Here is a 23928-nt window from a genome sequence, read left to right on the forward strand (position 1 = left end):
CCTCTTGGAAACTTGGTCCTTTGGCCTAGAGAGTGGATAAGGGAACAAAAGACTTCTATGATGAAAGGAATGTGGAGCTGAACAGAAACTGTCTTTCTTTGGAACATCAATTGTATCAGAAAGACTTCAAAGATAGAGGATTTAAACCCAGTTAATCTGTTTTCTACAAATATATTGGATCTTGAATTTCTGTTTTCTTCCTCACAGGACCTGATAGTCTGTGGGGCAGTGCATGTATACCGTGTGGTAAACAGTGATTGTATTTGCTACTTTTCTACCTCTTAAATGGGATATTTGATCACTTTCTCTCTGTCAAACAAAGGCGAATGTCAGTTCGGGTATCTAAAAGCATTAATTATTCAATCTCTGAACTTCTACAAGGGTGGCTCTTTGTTTTCCTTCAAAGATGTAAAATATCCTGTTCTCTTTATTTGTTATCAAAACAAACTTTTAAATCTATTAGCAAGTAATTGAATATAACTCTTTCTATCTTTGAGGAGCCATGTGAAAAACTTTAACTTTAGTTCTTAAGACAAATTAAAGGACACAAATTGTGTACTGTCTGTAGAATGGACTATGATACCTACATGTTCAGATTTGAATGAATGAGTTCATTAAGTATATAGTAAGTCAAGTTTCATTATCAACTTGAATGCTCAAGGCATCCAGGAGAAACTACTATGGAAGTTGAGACACTCAGCTGTTGTTCTCCATCAAGTTTTGTCTCCACGACTGAGCTTCCAGCTATTTCCCACTGAGCACACTTTTATATCATGGATAAACAACAGTAGTTTCTGTTGGAAATAGTTTGTCTTCTGGATGTTCAGAAGGGCACTGTGCCTTTAATTCTTGCACTATATTCTTGTTCTTTTACCTTGCAGTTGCAGAGTGAGGGAGCAAGCCCAGCCCCAGCCCCAGGCAAGGGACCTTGGAGGACACTATGATACAAACATGCTAGGGTCTGAAATGGAGAAAGGGCAACCATAATGGAGTGTTAGCTTCTCAGTGAGCACAAACAGCACATGCCAACTTATCAATATAATGTACAGTCAATCATGGTATATGTGAAATACTGACATTGGTCAAGTTCTCAACATACTCTAGTGTTATGCTTTAAATATGAAATGTCTTCCATTGGATCATATGTGGAAATCCTGGGCCTGAGCTGTTGCCACCTCTTTTAGAAGGTAGGTCCAGGTTGTAGGAAAGGTCACCAGGAGCATGTTTTTAAGGTCCATGTCTGCAACAGGCTGTCTTGGACCACCAGCCCCCAAATTGTGACACAGAGACTTATTATTAATTATCAATGCTCAGTCTTAGCTTAGGCGTGTTTCTAAAAGATTTTTTTAAACTTAAATTAACCCATTTCCATTAATCTATGTGCTGCCTCAAGGCTCATTTACCTCATCTACATACTGTCCATCCTATTTTTCTGATTCCTCCATGTCTGGTTGGCTATCTCCCCTTTTCTCTCTGCCCACCAGACCCACCTATCCCTCCTCTACATAGCTATTGGCTGTTCAGCTTTTTATTAGATCAATCAGATGCCATAGGCAGGCAAGATGAAACAGTAACACATCTTTACATAGCTAAATAATTATTCTACTCTATAACACATGTCCTGTCTTGGTCCCTTCTGCTGCCTTCTTTCTGTTTCTCATCATATGAATCACTATGCATTCCTCCCTTCTGTCATGAACTAAAAACTCCAAAATGGGATAAAAGGAAGTCCTTTCCACTTCACATTGTCTCAGATATTTAGTCAAAGTAATAAAAGTCCAACTCACAGAAAGTTGGCCCTTGAAGTGGGTTTCTTGCTGTGGTTCCCTGGGCTTCAGCAGTCTTTGGATCTGGCTCATGGGAAAAACTTGAAAGTTTCAGAGAATCAGGCAAGAGAAGTTATAAAAATCTGAAAGCAGAGATTAGTGTGGCATTTTGGTGAGACAGAATGTCAGTATAAATGCATACAGCAGGGACGATTCAGATGGGCAAAAGGATTTTATTAGGACTTGGACAAGAGGCCATTCAAGTTCCATTCTTGGAAAGGATATGGCTATAATTTGTTATTGTTCTAAGATTTTATGATTGGCTGAGTTTAAATGTGATGGACTAGTCAAAATAGTGAGAAACGTTTCAAAGGAGACCATCATTCAGTCTGTGACATGGTTAGAACTAGGTGATTTAAACAAGAATACAATTAAAATTAATAGGAGGGGGCAATGTTTTTAAAATATGCATCTTAGTCAGTAGAGAGAAATGGTTCAAACTTGGGCAAAGGAAGACGTGATTTCTGAAGAAATTAGCACCATTAAAAAACAAACCCAAGTTCTTTGCTTGAGGACAAGAAGATACCTTGAGGGCATTCTAATCTTTGGTTAGAGCCTAATCATCCCAGGTTCAAAAGTCAGACTAATTTCAAAGATTATTCTAGAGAAGAGAGTTCCTCTGGGCTCAGTAAGTCTGCCCACAAAGATATTTCACCAGAAATTGTTCACTGTACTTAGCAACCCAGGAACGTAGAAGATAATTTGGACATGGTTCAAGGAGAGCCCAGCTGTTACTCAGGCTGGCTGCATAGCTTGGCTTTGTCCACATGATTTCACTTTTTACATGCATGCACAATGCAGGAGATAGAGGATCATAGAGACTTCCAAGCAGATTTCTAAAGAAAGTCTGGGCGGCTAGGCAATGGATAATAGAGCTGTAGTTCCTGGAAGTGTGATAAGAGAAGACATGATGTTTAAATCGGGCCACAATAGATAGTGCAAGGTATTTGAGATGCCAGAATGTGAATGGGGTCATCCAGGGGAAGTTACATGTATTGAACGCAGCCATCTTCAGATAGTGGACGTATGTAAATGGTAAATAAAATATGATAGGGATGCTCAAGCCCTTAAAGACACAGCATGACTCCACGAGCCACAGATACTGGAAATAAACGCTATAGAATTGATTGTCTTACCTGCAATATTTCTTTGACTCAGTACTTTCGGGATATTTACCTTCTTTTTTCTCCTACATATACAGAGTAAGAGTGGGAATGCTTACTCTGTTCTTTAAAGTATATCTTGGGTGTATGTGACTTGTCTTTTTATCTTATAGTAGCTTGCAAATAAGAATTTGCTTAATCTTTGACTTTGAATTTTGAACTTAGACTTTGAGACAATGATGGAACTGTTAAGACTCTAGGAGACTACAGGAGATGAGCTAAATACATTTTACATGATAAGATGCCTATAACTCTTTGGCATTTTGGTGTGGTAATGTTATGGTTTGTGTGAAGGATCCTTGACATGTTGAATGTTTGGTCTTCACCTGGAGGCACACATCTTTATGGCTGTGGAAACTTTAGAATTGTGTCCTTGGAGGCTGCATCTAGTCCTTACATTTCTCTGTGATTCTTGTTGTTCAGCATAACATGAGCTGCTGCAATAACTCCTACCATGAAGGACTATGACCACCAATCAAGATTATAAATACTGAGGTGTTTATCACAGTGAAGAACATCAAAATAGAGACATTTTTGTTTGTTTGTTTTTATTTTGTTGTTGTGGATATTTTGTTTTGTTTTATTCAGCTAGTAAGGACAGTAATTGGGAAGAAAGTTGAAATTTCCAGTGTAACTAACAAAAGTCACTTCATTTGAGCCAAGAACTCTGAGATTTGTGCTGAGCACAACAATCATCCTTTTCATTATGTTTCCCAACACTGTAGGCCCTTTAAGGACATTGAAGTCTCTTAAAGGAATGGTTTACATTGGTGAGTTAGTGCAGATTGTGAAGATAACATCATCACTATGACTTCATTTTTAACTGATTGTTACTACTAATAATATTAATAAACCTTTAATAGTTCAACAGGGTATTGATAAAAAGATATTCGCATATATATATATATATATATATAGATAGATAGAGAGAGAGAGAGAGAGAGAGAGAGAGAGAGAGAGAGAGAAATACGGTAAAAGGCATCTACTTACCAGAGCTTACAAATTTGGGGTAGCTGAGAGCCAGTTGTAAGGTCTCAGAAACAGCTCACCCACATTGGGTTAAAACCTGGGGAAAGATTATAACATAAGGGTATGAATCTCTTGGCTCCTCTACCTTCTCAAGGAGAAACGGAAGGAATCACTACCACCCCCTTTTTCTAAAGCAAGCAACAACAGACTTTCAAGAGTAATTGCAAAGGGATACTGTTTGCTGAGTTGTAGCTCAATGATACAGGCCTTGGCTAGCAGGTACAAATTCCTGGCTTCACACACTAGCAACACACACACACACAGAGGGGAGGGTGAGAAACAGAGAGACAAACAGCCAGCTCATGCACTAAGGACAGGTCCTGGTCCCACAGACTGGGTGCCTCCCAAACAGATCAAGCTATTCAATTGTCTCACTTATCCAGAGGGCCTGATCTAGCTGGGGGCTCCACAGCCTTTGGTTCATAATTCATGTGCTTCCATTCGATTGGCTGTTTGTCCATGTGCTTTTTCCAATCTTGGATTCAACAATTCACACTCTTGTATTCCTTCCTCTTTCTTGACAGTTGGACACCTGGATCTGGCTGTTTGGAACATTGGGCTTACACAGGGACACATGCTCAGTCTGGAAGGAGGGGACTGGACCTGCCTGTACTGAATCTACCAGGGTTTAAATGAATCCCCAGTGGTGTTTTGGTCCTGGAGGACACGGGAATGGAGGGCAGGGGCTGGGGGGAAGGTGGGGCTGGGGGCCGGAGAGGGGAGGACTTACATATAAAATTAAAACACATAATAATAATAAAATAAATAAATAAATAAATAAAATAAGAAACAGAGAGTCAGAGATGAATAGAATTTTGAAATGGGTTCCCAGACCTTAAGGCAACACAACAGACTGGAGTTTGACTCTGATCTGAAAATCCAAAGGGTAAGAATTGGCTAGTGTGTCGCAGAACAGTGAAGGGAGGGAAACAGGATGGGTAAAGTGTCTCCAGTGAGCCTTATGTGCTCCATGAGGGAGTGCAAGTGAGATATGAGATAGAGAGTTACACGTTAACAAAACATACTTGTAGGATTGACACATGGGACTGGAGAAAATGTGACAGTAAGCTTGGGAACATGGGAGGAAGGGAACAGCAGGAATGGAAACATGTGTCAGAGTCAGAGGAGTGAGGAGAGCCTCTCAACAATTTTTAACCTCCCCTAAAACTGTACAAGTTGTCCAACAAGTGAAAATTATAACAAACACTTGTCAGGTATTCAGGTGAGAAAGGGGAAGCAAATCAGATGATGTCTACCAACTTCCACTCTATTCCAACATGCTATCTAGTTTTACAATCATTGTTGTAGACACTTTAAATTTGAGAACAGAGATTATCTTTGGAAACATAAAAAGTAAATTTGAGTTTTGAAATATATTTAATGTATGAATTTATCATTATACAAGAGTGTATTCCAGAGATCTGACAACAACATGGTGCCTATTGTTCACAAGAAGTAATTGTGTTCTTAAAATTTCTCAAGTCCATCTCATGTTGAAGGCACACACATCTCATGTTTATGTGTATACACAACAATAACAAAATAAAAACATAGGGGCACAAGCCACTGTGAATATATTGTGTTGTATGATCAACGATTTTAGAACTAGTAAAACAAGTATGTGTATATATGTATGCATGCATGTACACATATTAACTCAATTGTATGTATCAAGTATACGCAGTTTTTATACTCATTATATCTCAACAAAGTTGAGTGATAAATGACACTGAACTTTGAAATTTTAAAAATCTGAACAGTGAAATATAGATTTGGTCCAGGGATAAGTGGGCCATCCTCTCAATAATTATTGGGACAGAGGATGAAGTTATTAAGAATGGTATCTATTAACCCTACTCTCAGGTACTTAGATAAGGGCTTTGCCCACACTCTGTTCTTCTCACAATGGAGTAAACAAAGTGGCATTGCCTAGATTTTTGGGTGAAGCAATTAAAAGCAGTATATGCCCCAGTTGTTATAGAATAGAAAAACAAAACTGGAATCCTTCATTATGTGAGTCTAAATCATAGCTTTCTCCAGGATATCCAAGCTAGAACCTAACTTCTTAGCACAAAATATTACATTGCTGAGAACCCTCATCATTGTAATATGTGAACCTTTTGATTAGGCAATTATAAGGCTATGCAATCATATCCCTGGTTCCCTAGTGTGAAGATGATTTGACTTTTATAATATACCTTCTAATATCACCCTAAAACTGATTTGGCAAAATAGTTCAGTTTTCAGCTGTACAAAAGGTTTTGAATAAAAAGAGATTTTATTAGAATGCTTCAAATTGGATTAGGCAGAAAATACCCTTGAGAAAAATCTTCCTGCAAAGCAGTAACATGTCTCTAGTTTGATTATGTATTATTTTATTTTGCCCATCAATTTTCAATTACAGTAGGAAAATCTGACATAGTGGCAGTCACAGGGAAAGGAGGTGAGCAATCCTAGCAGCCAATTAATCTAAGGCTCCCTGAAGTGTGTGACAAATATTTCTTTCAGGTTTCTTTTGAAGCTTCAAAATGAATCTAGACTTGGGTAGAAAAAGATTATTCAAATTATTATGAAAGAGGGTGAAAGAAATGATCACAAGAGCACCAGGGGCTTCAATTGGCATCCTCAAAAACCTGCAAAGGCTCACGTGTTGCAGCTGTGGTCTATTTATTGATGGGTGCTATTGGAGATGGTGATACCATTGGGAGGTGGGGCTTAAGAGAGGCTCCAGGCTTGAGAGTGTGCCCTCAGGGAGGATAGTGACAGTGTCTTCCTCTTTCTCTTTTTCACTTTGAAGCCAGGAAGCAAATAGCTTTGCTCTGACAGGCTGTTGGGCATGAGGAGTTGACCCTGCCACAGACATAGGCAGCAGGAGGACCTACAACTCACAGAGTAACCTTGAAAATGGTAAACCAAATGAGCCCTTGCCTTTATTAAATTAACCATTTAATGTGCTTGCTATAATGATTAGGATCTGGCTGACACAGAAACTGTCTGAAAAGATTAGCCACATTCCTTGAAGTAATAAGGGTGTACAGATATGGTCACAGGTGATGAATAAGGGTTGGTGGCTACAGAGAGTAGACGAAAGTATGTTTTTCTCTGATGTGACTCAGTTTCCTAGAAGTGCTGCTGACAAGGGGCTGTGTACCCACTGGGGCAGCAGATTGAGTTCACCAGAAAATAACCCAAGTTTGATCAAGAAACATTTTGTTTCATAATTAGTAGGGAAAGAACACCTCAGCCTGTCACTTAAGAGGCAGAAAATGGAAAGGTAAAGGGCCTATGTTATAGATAAATATGGTCTCATTTTCCCCCATTGGGAAATGTGGTGGATCTTTTTGTTCATGTGTTTGTTTTTTGCAGTAAGATGGTCTGTTTCCCAGGATATGAAAAATCACTTAAGTCTGAATTCGGGTAAGTACTAATCTATGTTATATATCTATGTTATATATCAAAAGTGGTCCCAGTTTAGAAAATATCTAGTATGAATTGTCCAAAGTCTTCAAGTCATCCATTTTATTTAATGCTACAATTCAGTAATAATGATGTATGGCTGAACCTACAGTAATTGGCTTATTAATCTCCTCTGAATAGCAATAGATACTTTCAAAACAGTAATATCTGTTTACTGAGCTGTTTATGCCAAGCATCATTAGAACTTATCTTCATTCCTTAATCTTCCCAGTTGAGGGGGTTCCTGCAGGTGACATACAGAGAAGTGCACCACCTATAGAGATAAGAGTGAAAACCTGGTGCAGATTGACTTCTTCAACCTGGATCAGACTTCAGGGTGTCTAATAGCAGGTGGTTTATTCCCAATGTATTTAATCCCAGTAAGGTTTGCACAAAGTTTCCTGCTGTGATGCAATACCCAGTGCACAAGAAAGTGTAATTACATTGAAACTCAACTTATTGTACATGTGATTTCTTTAGAGAAGATAGGTTCTACAGGTAGGCTACCTGTACTAGGTTAAGGAGCTTAGGGTCTGGCCTGGTTTGGTCTCAGTCATATAGATAGAATAGAGCTCATTTGGGCTATTAGCCACCTCTGTTCTTAGTTATAAGAGCTTGATATGGCCTGGACCAACATATAACACAGATCACCAGGCTGTTAATCACTTCCAATTCTCAGCTTCTTATTGGATAAACAGGTTTTTCATTTTTCCCATTGGAAAGACAATCCTGCATGCTGAACATTTCTGGTTTCTCTGGAGATCTATAGGTACAAGGACCTTCGTGCTATGCTCCTAACACGAGCCTCATTACATTTCAGTTACAGTGACCAGGCCAATTTTCAGATACAGAAAATTAAACCTAAAGAGACTGAAGTTCTCACATCTGGTTTTGTAGCACAGAGCCCTTGGTGTTTAAATTCTAACCTTAAATTACTTCTATGTCTACACACAGAAGGTGGGTAATCTTTATCTTATGAGTTCCTTACACCATAAAAACAGTATCTTTAATGGCTAGGGTTTCTATAACTGGAAGTCACAGACTTGGTGGCTTAAACAATAGATGTTTATTTCCTATGCTTATGGAGTCTGATTAGTCTAAGTTGAAAGGACTGGCTGGTTGGTGGTTGTTGAGGTTATTTCTTGCCTTTTAGTAAACTTCCCTTTTTTTGGATCCACATATGACAGAGGCATGGTGAGAGCAAACATTCCAGATTATTTTGTGTATCTGTGGATTTCAGCAATAATTGTGCTTTGTCTATGTTGCTGGAACAGAGTTTTCTTTCTGTGTGATGAGAGTTCATGGAGGAGCAGTATTCAGCACTCTCTGAAACAGCTATTCTTACCATTTTCATTTAGAATACTCTCGTTATGATGTGAGAAGTACTACTGAGTTGTTCATGATGGCTCACACCTGTAAGCCCAGCACTCATGATGCTGACGCAAGATGATTGCATGGACTTACTTTGAGACCCTATTAAAGAAAAAAAGGAAGGAATTGAGGGAGGGAAGAAGGAAGGAAGGAAGGAAGAAAGGAAGGAAGGAAGAAAAGAAGGAAAGGAAAAGATATTCCAAATGCAAAGGCAACTCATGAAAAATAAACAAGAAAATGAAACCCAAGCAAATACACAATCATTTGCTCTATATGTTCAAACTAAGGAGCTAGAAGCCCCATCTGCCTGCAGAGAGAACTGGAGAAGGAAAGAGTTAGTCAAGAGACTCCCAAATTGTAAAGGCAGAGAAGAGAAATGAAATACAAATGACTTTCAAACACCCAGGTTAAAAATGATGGGAAAACAAAAATGAGATTTATGCCAGATTAAACAGACAAAGCATTATAAATTGGAGCCGACTTTAAACTTGTGGACCAGACAAATGAGTCTCTCTCTGCCCTACCCATGACCTTCATTTTCACTTCATGGGAAGTCTGACAGGACTAGTTGCCTCTTTTGTCCTCATAATCAAGATAATAAAATGAAAATTAATTGTTAGATTTATCTGTGATAGAAAATAGATTAATTTTTACCATAATCAAATAATTTTTATGTTCTGTCTACTTCAAACTGCAATTGAGTGAGTGCACAGTTGTAGAAGTTTCTACACAAAGCTTAAGATTGGTTCAATTAGCAAGAGAGCATCGTGTCTGTCCTTCCGTGATATTGTACTATTTCCAGGTACTTAGGGAGGGTTCAGGAGATTGGTCATAGCACTAGAGCTGGTGTGCATCATTATCCAAGTCCCTTTGGGCTCAGACGTTTTTATGTAGCTAATGGTTTTTCTGGCCTCTTGAGATTTCCCACTTGTCATTAGTTGCATGAAGGAACTGTAGCAAAGACTGTTTTTCAGAGCTCTCCAGCTTATGCCAGAGGTCCGTTCTTTAAAGGCTTTTCTCACATCATTTGAGGCTTGTGCTGATGAGTCAGGCTTGGCAATTATCACCTGAAGGAAATAATGCTCCCTGCAAACCTTGTGCGTTACATGTCTGTCTACGCAGTTGAGTTAATAATTGAATTTAATTTGGGAGGGGGAAGATAAAGATATTGCAATAAGAATCTTGTATTGTTTATTATTTTCTCTCTAAAATAAACGATTATATTTTTTCATATTTACACCAAGTTACCATTTATTTAGTAATATAAAACAAGGTATATTACATTTTTTAAAAAAATGTGTGCCCTTAACATAAGCTGACATATAATATACTGCAAATTTTTTATTTGTAATATGTTGTAACAATAATGTAGGCATGGCTAGATTCCAACATCTAATAACTACAGATTTTTATAAGCAGCATGAGAACTATAGCCCCCGTGTACATGCTGTTTTTATAAAGTTTTGTGAAGGAAAGCTACAATAGTTTAGATACTGTATTTGATTGTTTCCATATTTTAACACTAGATGTAAGGAGTTGTGATAGAGCATATGACCCACAAACTTTAAAATATTTACTGTCAAGTATTTTGTAGGAAAAGTTTTCTGACCTTAGTTCTGTGTGATCAACCTCAATAAAACAGCCTCAGCTCTTTGTGGTTCTGAAATCCTAAATGACTCCCAGGGGGAAATAAAAATTAGTCTACAGTGAAAGAAAAATGCTCACAGTGTTAAGCCACAATCATCTCCCTGATGGCAATTAAAGGCACTGATTGCAGGGCAAATTGTAAATATGTAAGAGTTTATTAAAAACAACATAATAAACTGATTGTGTCTACAGCAGTGCAATATGCTAAAAGTGCAGTGAGAGTATATTTCTGTGATGCATTCAAATGTGTATCTCTGACTTAGCCAGAGGGATAAAAGATAGTGTGTGTGTGTGTGTGTGTGTGTGTGTGTGTGTGTGTGTGTGCATGCACACGTGCTTATATTTCTGTAATGAAAGGAATGACAATTCAGTGTCTAACTTAGATAATTTTCTCAAATAAAGCCATTATGCTACATTTATTCTTAAAGGTGAAAGATACTTTTCTCAGAAACACATTTTTGAAAACTGCTTTTGGTCAAGCCACATTATCTCGTGAATGTGTTAAGTGCTCTGTCCTTGGGCTAGAAAACCTCTAACTTCAAGTCTTTTTATTCTCTTTTATTCAGCTTTTCTTGTTTGCAATGTGAGGCAGAGGCTAGAGGTAGTCTTTACATTGATAAGATGTCTTTGAAAAGGTCATTGATGGGTGGAGGCCCCATGTGGTAGTCTGCTTTAGGGATGTACTCCATGGAGAAATTTGATTGAGGTATTGTGTTTTATTTCTCCTTGTGGTTCACCTGAGGACAGAATCACAATGCCATCCTTGTCAGGTACTAAAGCAGGAGGAATGTGAATTGTTTCCTCCTGCCTCCCTGATCTTTCACTCTGAAGAGTCTCTATCTCAAGCTTGCTTGCTCTTGCCTCTGTGGTTTTGAGTGGAAGGGAAATAAAGCTGTGCAGTTAGACACCACTGTGTCCCTGTAGTCCACCTGTCCTTCACCAGATGGAAGTTTGCTAGTTTCTTTTAAAGATCTCTTTTTTTTCTCTTTTTCTTTCTGTTAGGATGTTCAGAGTTTCATTTGTGTGAATATTTATGAACAAAAGCGACCTTGTTTCAACCTCCATTTTTATATTCCTTTCTTTTATTACTTTTAATACAATCATGGTGATGGCCATTTGAGTGGGTTCTGGCAGACTTGTAAGAGATTCTACAGTGTTCTGTATAGTAGAAGAGATTTTCCTGCTACACACTTGCATTGTTCCTTTAGAGTCTTCTAGTGTTTATGTGGCACGTGCATATGTATGTGCATGTATATGTCAGCTAGTAATGCCACAGTACACTTTTGGAGGTCAGAGGTCAAACTACAGAGTAAGCCTTTCATCTACATCAAAGGAGCTTTGTATTTAGGAAGTTCCATGTTAGGCAAATTAATTAGCTGTTTAAAAATTACACAAACACTGTCCAAATATTTTTTAGTATAAAAGGAACATAACCCCACTTAAGAACAAATATTTTCTCATTTCTATCCAACCCAAGTTTTATTCTAGTCTCCAGAAAGTGACAGAAATGTTTGTTAGTGTTTTTCATGAGTAGTGTTAGAGTTCTTTTTCCCATGATGCTATCAATAGGCACATGGGCATGTATGTGCATATGGACAGGTATATGTATGAGTAGGCATGTGCATGTATGTTAGATGGCACCTAACATCCATATTTTCCATGTATTTCTTTGTACATTTATTAATTTATTTACTGTATGTATATGGGTCAGAGAATAGCATTAAGGAGATGATTCTTTCCTTCTATCATATGGGTCCTGGGATTGAATACAGGTCATTAGACTTGCCAGCAACCATCTTCACCTGCTGAGCCATCTCTATATATTTCTATTAAATTCTTTTCTGCAACTATTTTTTTCAAGTAACTTTTCGAAATCCGCATCTTTCCCTGTGTGTAGATAAACTTTGGGTATCCTAAAAGCCAACACTGTAATACTTTTTTATTTAAGCATACCTTTTGTGTATACATTTTTCAAGTTTCATGCATTTTATTCTGTTAAAATAATTGCAGCAGATTAAAAATACGTGCTCATAGGTAACTAAGAATTGTTCTAAGTGTGAGCCCATCTTCTCTCACTTTTTCAATTCTCTCTTCTCTAGTATTATCAGTTTCTCTTTTACACTGCTTGATATAATTATTTCATGGAGTTGTGAAACACACATTTAATGAAAGATGCTCTTAGCAAGATTTTTAAACCTCCTTTTCTGTTATTGATCTTTCTGAATTAGTTATGGATATAGGAGTTGCTTTGACCAGTCATTTGTTGTGGGAGCTCTGTAAGATGTGCTCTGGCCTGCGGACAGATTATTAATGACAGAGAGGTGTGACTTACATCAGCTCACCTCACCTCTCTGAGTGTGAAGGATAACTTAAACCCTTGAAAACCTGTATTGGATTTTGTAGCATGAGAAAGAGAGATTAATGTTTGCTCTGTTAAACTACTAAGGATCAAAGATGAACTCAATACAACCCAGTCAAGTATAACCAGTAGTCCACACAAATCAGATGCCTACCCTTTGTCCTGCAAGTCCACATCTAAATCTTCTTACTATAGCATTCTGTAGTCCCCTTATCACATTTCTCCATTCCTCATGATATCCCCACTTCAGTTCTCCTTCAATACCCCCTGCAGCTCTAAGTGCACTTCCCATCTCACTGATGCTTTGCTGATTTCTAATCCAGTGATCAGATCTTTGTCTCTGAATACACGTCTCAGGATTGTTTACTGTGGTGACATTTTTTTTCTTGCTCTCCATGACTGTACATTCTGCTGACTTTCTTATAACGTACCATCTTACCTTCTTGGACTATCTTGTGCAGTGGCTTGGTGAACTTTGAGAAAACATTAATTACACTGTATCAGTCTTCTGCCCAAAGTATTCTAAAGACTTTATAATATAATAACATATAAACTGCTAATCCTAACCCTAAAGCCCTACATAATCTGATATTCACATACCACTGAATTCTTCTTTGGTGCCTGTCTCATATATGCCAGTCAAGTACCCCTTGCTCCTCTTTTTAACATGTCATTGTTGTTACCATAGAAGTTTCATACTGATTAGTCATATTTCTTGAAGTCATCTTTGTGAATCTATTTCTGTAGCTGGCACATAGGTCATTTGAATGAAGCAGTTCCTATAGGCTCACGGATCTATATTTGTTCTCCAGTTTATAGAATCCTTCAGAGGGATTAGGAGACATAGCTTTTTGGAGCAGGGGTATCACTGGGAGTCTGACTTTAGTACTATTCTTAGTCTCTTTCCCTCCTCCTCCTGCTTATGGATCAAGATGTAAACCCTCAGGTACTGATCCAGGGCCATGCCTACCTGGTGCCATCCTTCTGGTTATGAAAATCATGGACTCTAGCTGTCTATATAAAATCCTTCCTAAGTTTCCTTGGTCTTAGTATGTTATCATAAAAATATTAAAGTAACTAAAACAGCATGGCAGGCAACCTTAAAAGAAAAAAAAAATCTCCTGCTATATTCATGCTCTAGTATATGCTTTTCTCTCTTTTCCCCCATAATATTTTTATTGATTATTTGGGAATTTACATCATGAACCCCAAGCATACTCACTTCCCAGTCCTCCTATGTCTGCCCGCCAAACCTTGGAACCTCCCATACACACACACACACACACACACACACACACACACACACACACAAATGAGGAGGAGGAGGAAAATAAGAGGAGGGGGAAAGAGGAAGAGGAAGAAGAAAAGGAGGAGAAGGAAGAAGAGGAGGAAGAGGAAGAGAAGGAAAAGGAGGAGAAGGAAGAGGAGGTCCAATTTATGTTGCCTATATACTCATTGGAGCACACTCATACTCCTGGTAGCCAGCCCCTTAACGAGTCTTTCCCTCACCAGAAGCCATCAGTGTGGAGAGATACACTTCAGCATCCTTATCACAGTTTTTAAGAGTTCTCTTCAATGGCTTTCTGTCTAGGCTGTTACTTTTTGAGGAGTGGGGTAGGGGTTGTCACAAAAGTGCCTTCTATGTCACTCTTTCTCAACTATGAGTTTGCAGTCATCAATACCGTGGCAAAAGTAGCTCTCTTGCCATTTACAGTCAAGAGGAGCATAGATCATGGACTTACACACGGTTTCTGATGACAGTATGGACCATGGACAGCCATATGATCTCTGGTGTCAGCATGTGCCATTGACCTTGGGATGGTCACCAGAGGCAGTACAGATCAGAGACACCAACATGGCCCTCTGTCTCTCTCTGCATGGGCCACAGACCCCATCCTAACCCTCAGTGGCAGCACAGGCCACAGACATCAGCATAGCCTGAGGTGGCAGTGCAGGCCACCCACATTTGGAAGTAATTTATCAGAAAGAGATTAGACCTCACTTTTGAAATTATGATATAGTGTCTGTGACTTCAATTTTTGTAGAAGATTTTCTAATGTCCCTGTTGAATGATGCTGCTTAGTGAAGCTAATGGCCCTCGTGATATGGCCTCAAGCAAGTAGGATCTGAAGGCTACCACTAACTAACTTCCAACAAGTCTTCAAAACTATCAGCTCAGCAAGAATCCAAGAGGTAGATTCTACTAATAATCACCTGACCCCACAGGTGGGTTCCTCCTCAGCTGAGCTATGAAATGGTATGGCATCTTGGCTCAATGGTTTTGACTTAGAGCATGAAGCTAAGAAAAACCACAGAAACTTTGAGATATTTTAAACATAGTTTCTTTACTGATTCTTTGGGAATTTCACATCATGCTCCCCAATTTCACTCATTTCCCAGTCCCTTGATATCTGTGCTTCACCCTTGTACTGTTCACCCCTGCAAGAAAATGTAAAATAAATAAATAAATAAAACAAACAATCAAACAGAACAACAACAACAAAATACATTTTGCCCCTCTATTTTTCCTGCCCCTCCAACACCTTCTTTGCTCCTCTTAGTGGTGTTGGGTGCCATGGTGTGTATCATAGTATAGGTACACCATCATCACTGGACCCTCACTGAGACATCAATATGGTCTCAGGTAGCTGACCAGACAGATCCCAGGCATCTGCACAGCCCTTACCAGTAACAGGAACCATGGATGTTAACTCAGACCCTTGCTGCTGTGAGGACATAAATCCAGACATGGCCCTAGGCAGCAGTTCAGGCTTGGATAATAGCATGGCCTCAGGTGGCAGCATAGGCCACTCAGATCAGCATGACTTCAGAGGTGGCATGGCCCTCAGACACCAACAGGGCCACAGATGGTGACTCAGACCCTGGCCATCTACATTGGTGGTAACAGCAGCCACAGACTTTAACACAGACCCTGGATGCAGTAGGACCACAGATCCAGACATGGCACTAGGTAGCAGCCTGGGCCCAAACATCACCATGGCCCCCAGTGGGGAGCAAGCAAGCTACCCATATCATCCTTCTCCTCACCTCCTTTGCCTCATCCATTCTACCTCTTTCCACAGCACAGGAGCCATTCTATTTCTCTGCCTCTCCTGTTTCTCCACCTCACATTTGCTGATCATAATGCTACCCTCCTGCCCGGTGCCACAAGACACCTTGTGGGCTGTGAATGTCTTCTGCCTTGGAGACCCAGGCTGGCTTCTATCTGCCTGAGACAAGTGGCATCAGGTAGGCCTATGGATGTCTTCCCACCTGCCCAAGCCTTGAAGATCCAGGCTGGCCTGTCGATAGCTTTCACCCGCCTGAGCTAACTGAAAATTTGAGATGTTAAATGATATTTCAAGGATTGTATGTTGTAAAGAGTAACATTTTACTCAGCTTGGATAACTAGCATAGCTGGGTTTTTCTCAAGGCTGTACCAGCTTATACATCAGATATCTAGAAATGCACATCTTGAAAGTCCACTATGAATTTGCTGCCCAAAGCCCACTAATGCACCTCTCAATTGTCCTTCTTTGTAACTTTCTGCTCTATTATGGCACAATTGCCAGTTGTCACTATTGTGACTAATCTCTTTGTTTCCTTACTTACAATACAGCTAAACATGTGACAGCTCAGAAGGAAAGTGTTGCTGTAATTTCTAGCTTCCTGAGTAGTCTGTCTTGTCCTCTATGTAAATTTCTAGGTAATGAGTTTAAGTGAACATTATATGTTTGACTTCTGAGATACATGCCCCCATTTTTTCCAGTAATGTGGATATGACAGGAGCTCCAGCTCTATGTTGAACCCAGAGGATAAAGGTTTCATTTGTGAATAGTAGATCAGAGAGTAGGAAGTAAGTGGGTTCCATGTATCTAAGTCAATAAACTATCTGTGAAACAATTACATATAATCTGATAGGAAAAAACCTATCTTTGCTTAAAACATTATGATTGTGAGTTTCTGGTTTGTGAATTCAAACCTACATACATCTACTTAAGTATATATTTCCCAGAGTCTGCTTGCTTCCTATGTGGTTATTCATTTTTCTATTATGATAGCTCCATCAATGTAAATACAGAGTAATAAGTACTTTCTTATCTCTAGTGTTTATGAGTCCATCTCCTATAAATACAAGTGTCTGGCATATTACAGGCTCTGAATAAATGCTTATAAAATAAATGTATATACATTTTTATTGAGGTTGATATTTTTCTAATACAAAGTCTATGAACATAAAAGTTATTATGTGCACATGCTCCATGCTGTGATTCATGCATGCCCTGAGATGGACTACCAGAGGCAAATTTGTTGCATGGAAGAATGTGTGTGTCTGTGTCTGTGTGTGTCTGTGTTTGCCTCTTTCTTGGGAGTCAGCTGTGGCTCTGCTTCTTCCTAGAAATCACCAACTGTATGTAAGGTGGAAGGAAGCTGCAGCAAGTGAGAAAGGACAGATGGCATGTGAGGAGGCAGAGACAGCTCTCTGGGGAGAAGGGTGAATGTTACAGCTCCTGAGGTGGTATTGTGTTCCTGAAATATTGTGCATGCTAATAAACTTATCTGGGGTCAGAGAACAGGACGGGCACAATACTAAACATAGAGGATAGGCAGTGGTAGCACACTCCCTTAATCCCAGGGAGTGATGGCACAAAGCAGAAAGATATATAAGATGTGGAGACCAGAAACTAGCAGCTTTTGGCTGGTTAAGCTTTTAGGCTTTGAGCAGCACAGTTCAGCTGAGATTCATTCTGGATGAGGACTGAGTAGCTTGCAGTCTGAGGAAACAAGACCAGCTGAGGAACTGGCAAGGGGAGATTGCTGTGGCTTGTTCTATCTCTCTGATCTTCCAGCATTCACCCCAATACCTGGCTCAGGTTTGATTTTAATAAGAAGAACCTTCTAACAATTCCTGCTACAAACTCCACTTTATTCCAGAAAGAAAAGGGAGTATAAAGGCTGGGGACAGTGGGTGGGTCATCACCTAATTTGCATTAAGTTACATGCTCTTATCATAAGACTTCATATGTAGCAGTAGGATTCTATAGCAAAGCTCCTGGTAGAAGTCTTAGTTATATGTGCAGCAGGGGAGGCTTCCAGCAGAGAGCTGTGCCAAGGGTCATGTTAAATATAAATCAGGCATCCAGGCTTAGAGACAGCTTTCAGATAAGTCCTCTAAGCCCAGGGACATTCTCAAGATAAGGGCAGGTAGAAAGCAGGAAGTTTCACCGAGGAGGGAGTTCCCATATCACTAAGCTTTGGAAAGAACTGTCAGGCCATGATAGAGAAGCATTTCCTTGATGGTTAATTGATGTGGGAGGGTCTAGCCAATTGTGGGTAGGTAGTGCAACCATGGGCAGGTGGGTCTGGGACACATTAAAAGGCTAACAGAGCAAGCTAGTAAACAGTGTTCCTCCATTGTCTCTTATTCAGTTCCTGCATCCAGGCTGCTGCCTTTAGTTCTGGCCCTGGCTTTCTTTGAAGCCACACAAACCCTTTCTTTCTCAAGCTGTGTTTGGTCATGGTTTTTATCATAGCAACATATGAAGCTAGAACAATTGTCTTGGTGTGAGTATGAGGAATATTCCTTAGAGCACGCATATGTGGCCTTTTATATTGATGACTTCCACCTGTTCTGGATTCTCACCAACTATTCAGGGTCCATGTGGTATGAATGAGTCAAAAGCTCCATAGATGTGTGTAGCCTTATATTAAAAGTTATACAGGATCATAGCTGAGATACTCCATAGGTAAAATAGTCTCCATGTCAGTCCAAGTTAAAGGATGAGGGTAAAGACACCATTGCCAGTGAGAGGATAATGAAGTGTTTGTAGTCATATTTCAAAACAGTCACAACGGCCTATATTCTTTTATATTTCAATTATCACATATTGAAATCTAGTTTTATTAGATCTCAGAAGTATTAAATTTAAATGTTCAAAAGCCAAGTCTTTGAAATCAGATGTGGCATCGAAGTTCTATGACCTTAAAGCAGTCATCTCTCATTTTGTTGTAAATATCCAAATAAAATGAAAATAAAAATATTTAACTTACAAAGTTGCAGTGAAAAATAAATAAGATGATGGATGATGCATAAAAAAAATCCTTGACATAGCTTCATGCTCAGAGAGGGTGTAATACCACTCCATTTTTTCCTTATTTATTCTGTAACATTAGCATTCCATTATGTGAGGACAAACAAATTTGAATTTCTCTTGACACTAGAAGACAGTGTGAATAGAATTTATTTGTCCTATCACAATACTGTAGGCTTTTGATATAGATGAACACAAAAAGTGATCAAGTGAATGCTCACTAAACACTTACTGAGCAACTATTCTGGATTTTCATTGAAGGTAAAATTGTAACTCTAAATCAAAGAGGAAGTAAGCTAAAAAAAAGATTCACATTTTACTTTTTCTAACACATAAGACTTAGCAAATGAATCCCATGTCTCCTCTTCTTTTCCCTTCCCTTCTACTAAATATCATGAACCTCTTGTCAGTAGTAGGCTAGCAGTGCTTAGTAGGCCCAGACGTGCCAGACTGACAATGGAAACTCTGTGCATGTCTCCTACTCAGGTTCCCAGTGGGTGAGGGCCAGAGCTTCACACACTCTGCTGATTGCAGCTGAGCACCTTAGACAGGCAGTTGTGCCAGCTTTTGCAGAGAAAGACCTGGCTAGGCACTGCTACCAGATGGCTGGCCATTGGCCCAGCTACAGTTTTATCTATCCAATTTTGTTTCTGAATGCTATTGCTCCCAGTGGCAACTGGGGGCTGTAAAATTTGAAGCTCATTGATGAGTTCTAAAGATCTATTTTATTAGTATAAATATATTTTTACAACATGTATCAAGTTTGAAATGTTCATATATTGTACTGCATTTTACTAGCATTATCTCATTTCATTCTCACATTAAATTTCTGAGTATGACACGATGGTCACAGTTACTTTACATTGTAAGAAGTTGAGGCTCAGGGACATGAAGAAAAACTTTTAAATACATCTCATCATAACTCATGAATTCTGGGAGCAACCTTATTTATCCACACAGGATACCACCATTCAAACTCTGTTTTTTTAACAGTTGATTTAATTTTATTTTTTGATTATATGCTAGATAGTTTTAGGTCTACTTGATACAAATTAAAACCATTTGAGAGAAGGAAACCTCAATTAAGAAAATGTCTCTTTATGATAGGGCTGTAAGCAAGCCTGTAGGACAGTTTCTTAATTAGTGATTAATTGAGTAGGGCTCAGCCTATTGTGGGTGGTGGCATCCCTAGGCTGGTGGTCCTGGGTTCTATAAGAAAGCAGGCTGAGCAAGGCATGAAGAACAAGCCAATAAGCAGCACCCCTCCTGGGCCCCCGCATCAGCTCCTGTCTCCAGAGTCCTGCCTTGTGTGAGTTCGCACCCTCACTATTTTTGATGATTAACTGTTTATGGAACTGTGAGTGAAATAAACCCTTTTTTTCACAAGTTGCTTTGTTCATGGTGTTTCATTCCAGTAATAGTAACTCTAAGACAGATTATATCACCAAGTATGCAATTTTATTTGGATTTTTCATACATCGTTAATTTTTCTTGTTGTTGTCATTGACACTCCTCCTTCCCTGACCCTCTCCTTTCCTACCTCATTCCCTTCCCCACCTTAAACTGTCCATAGCCATTATTTCCTTCTCTACTTTCTTACCATATGGATTTTCTGAGGACTGGTTAGCATCAGTTTTGGTAAGAGACTGTAAGACTTCCTAAACAATAGAGGAAATTGCCAATGCAGTTGATAGCCTACCAGAATTAGTTGGTAAGAGCCTGTTGCTGAGGATTCCTTGGTTGGAGGACAAAGAAAGATGAAACTGGAACAGTGATGGAAACTTCCTTCCTAATGTGTAGCCCCCATTGTGTCAAAGAGGCCCCTTAGGCTGATGGAAGAAAGTTATTATATCAACAGATATACTCAGCTCTCTACTTTAGGTGCAAAACTACTTGCCTGCCAGGTAAGCTGAAATCATTGGAATATAGTGATAAGTCTGCTGTGGAGCTAACCAAATGCTTTTTGATTGGATTTGATGTCCACACTCCCTGAGAGGGGTTTACATTGGATACTGTAAATCTAGTCAAAATCCCATTGATAAAGAGACCCTCATGGGGAAGCTACTACTATGTTTTACAAAATGATATAAAGTCCCTGTCAAATTACCTTCTAAGTAACTATGATTATGCCTGTAGAATAGTAATGCTGTCAGCTTTTGTCAGAGACGCTTCTTTTCTAGCTATCATTGGGGATGATAGAGATTTTAGTGTTTAGTAATAACAGAAAAATAGAAATGGACTTAAAATACAAATGGACAATAAATACTTTTTAAAGTAATCAATATCCTTATCCATCTAGGAAATACAACCTCAAACTGCTTTAAAGTAAACAAAGGACAACAAATGCTGATCAGGATTACAGAAAGGAAAACCTTTATTTATGTTGTTGGAAATGTGAATGGTGAATCCATGTGGAAATTTCTCAAAAAATAAAACATTCTCAGAACAGAGTCATCCAGTGATCCAGCTCTACCACTCCAGGGATTATCCACAACAGTATTCTAAGATAGGGATAAGTTCTTCATCTCCACTCATTTAGTTTTATTCATACTTGCTGGGAAATGTAATGACCCTAAATGCCCATCTGTTGATAGACAGATGATGAACTCATGGTATATATTCACAATGGAATGTTATTCTGCCACCAAGAAAAATCAAATCAGTAATGTAAAATTTGTAGTCAAATGCTATGGAATGTCATTCTGTATGCTGTGAATGTGTGTTGTTCTGATTGGTTGATAAATAAAATGCTGATTGGCCAGTATCCAGATAGGAAGTATAGGTGGGGTAAGAAGATAAAGAGAATTCTGGGAAGAGGAAGCGCTGAGTCAGGAGTCATCAGTCAGACACAGAGGAAGCAAGATGACAAGGCATCATCAACTGCAGTGCTAACACATGTGACTTGTGCTTGAGAGATTGTTAATCCAAGAAATGATTGGTAACCCTGGGAGATTCCCTTTGTCTGATCAGAAGAGAAGGTGTATATTAAATATATATGGCTGCACATACATATGTTCTTTGCATTTCTAGATGTAGTTTTTCTCTTTCAGCTTAGGTTCGTTTGAAACTCATTTGTGTTTGATGGAAAGCAGAAAGCAGATGCTTCACAATTGAGATGTAAATTACTTCTTTTGTGAAATGACACAAAAATCTATGTAAATACCCACATTCTTACCGATGTTTACAAAATGAGCTCATGAGAAAACACAAATATGCAAAGGAATACAAATATAAAATCAGATTGGCCAGTGACACTGACTATAAGAAAAAGAAAGATCATGATAAACCTATCTAGACTGAGAAAGTAGTAATTTTCATCTATTCATAATTTATGATTTGACATGATCAGCTTCCTAACACTTTGAACCCTTACTATCCTGAGAATTCTATGACCAAACTTTGCAGTTCATAAATTCTGTGTCTACCCCGATTTATGTTATAATCTCCAATTACACACAGGTGTCATACAATGAAAATTTTTAAGTAGAAATGATTCATTGACATTTTGCAATACAGAAAAAATAAAAATAGTACCAATCAAAATACCATGATTTGTTTTAACCACTTTACTACTACTATAGGGTTTTAGCATGTCATGTAGCACTTATAATATCTACCTCTAAAAATACTATGTCAAATACATGTTTCATGGTGAATATTTTTCACAGTGTCACTGGTCAAGTTTCTCCAAAATATAAATGACTATTAATCAATTGTATTAATTTATTATAATTTTAAAAATAACAACATATGTGGTGTTGGGGAGAGAGAGATGGATGTGGGGTGATAAAAGGAATTAGGAGGACCCGTCTCTATGTGTATCAATATTCTATTGTTATTTTTTATCATTAATCATTTTCAGAAAAATGGGAGAATCGGGGTTGGGGATTTAGCTCTGTGGTAGAGCGCTAGGCCCGGGGTTTGATCCTCAGCTCCAAAAAAAAAAAAAAAAAAAAAAAATGAGAGAATCATTTCCATGTGTAAAATGATTAACTTTAGTATTTAAAGATATCACATATTGAAAATCTTGTAGTGCTAGTACATGAAGAATTGCATATTGGAATTTTCCAAACTCTACCTCTCTGTTGACTGTCTACTCAGTTAAGTTGATTTTATTCATTTATTTTCTGCCAATTAATAATACACAAAAGAATAAAACACTTGGATTAAGTATCTTCCCTCTTATGAAATCTTCAAAGAACCAATGTTGTTCATCAAAGGAGCCAGTATTGGGAATCACTACATGAATGCTGCATTGTACTCTGCATTAAAGTGGAATCAAATTAATGACTGAATACAGAACACTGGATTCTGTGAAACTGATGAAGATGGGTAAATTAGAAATGTGATTTGATTTATGAATCAGTGGTTTTCAAAGAAGTGGCTAGTACAAGAGGGCACTTTCCTCTAGAGATATCAACAAATGTTTGGATGAATGTGTCACAATGATCTTGTTACTAGCTGTCTGTATGAGATCAAAACATTTTTATTTTATCTGGCAGCATTATCCTGTTCCTGCACTTCACTCTTTACTTGATGTATAAATGAACTTGCTTCTGTTTTACAGTGGTTTCTACGCCATCCAACATTTAATGAGCTTACTAAGTTTATGTAATAGGCTGCATATTTTCAACTGAGCACAAATACATTGGAATAAAAGTTATCTGAATTTATTTTTCATTGTTATGTTTATGTCCATATATGCATTACTAGTGTCAAACATTCATAATATAAGTCCTAATTTATTTATTTATTTGCCTTTTGGGTGTGCATGTATGGGTCTTGTAGTATGCAGTTGTATGTGTGCATTTATATTTGTCCTTTTAAGATTTGCATATATATGTATGTGTGTGTGCATTTGAGAGAGACAGAGAGAGAGAGAGAGAGAGAGAGAGAGAGAGAGATTGCTCTTCCATCTCATTAATTGAGATAGTGTCTTGACTAGTCACCTTACTCTAGAAATCCCATCTACCTTTTGAGACTGT

This window comes from Onychomys torridus, chromosome 3 (genome assembly GCF_903995425.1).
Source record: "Onychomys torridus chromosome 3, mOncTor1.1, whole genome shotgun sequence".
NCBI lineage: Eukaryota > Metazoa > Chordata > Mammalia > Rodentia > Cricetidae > Onychomys > Onychomys torridus.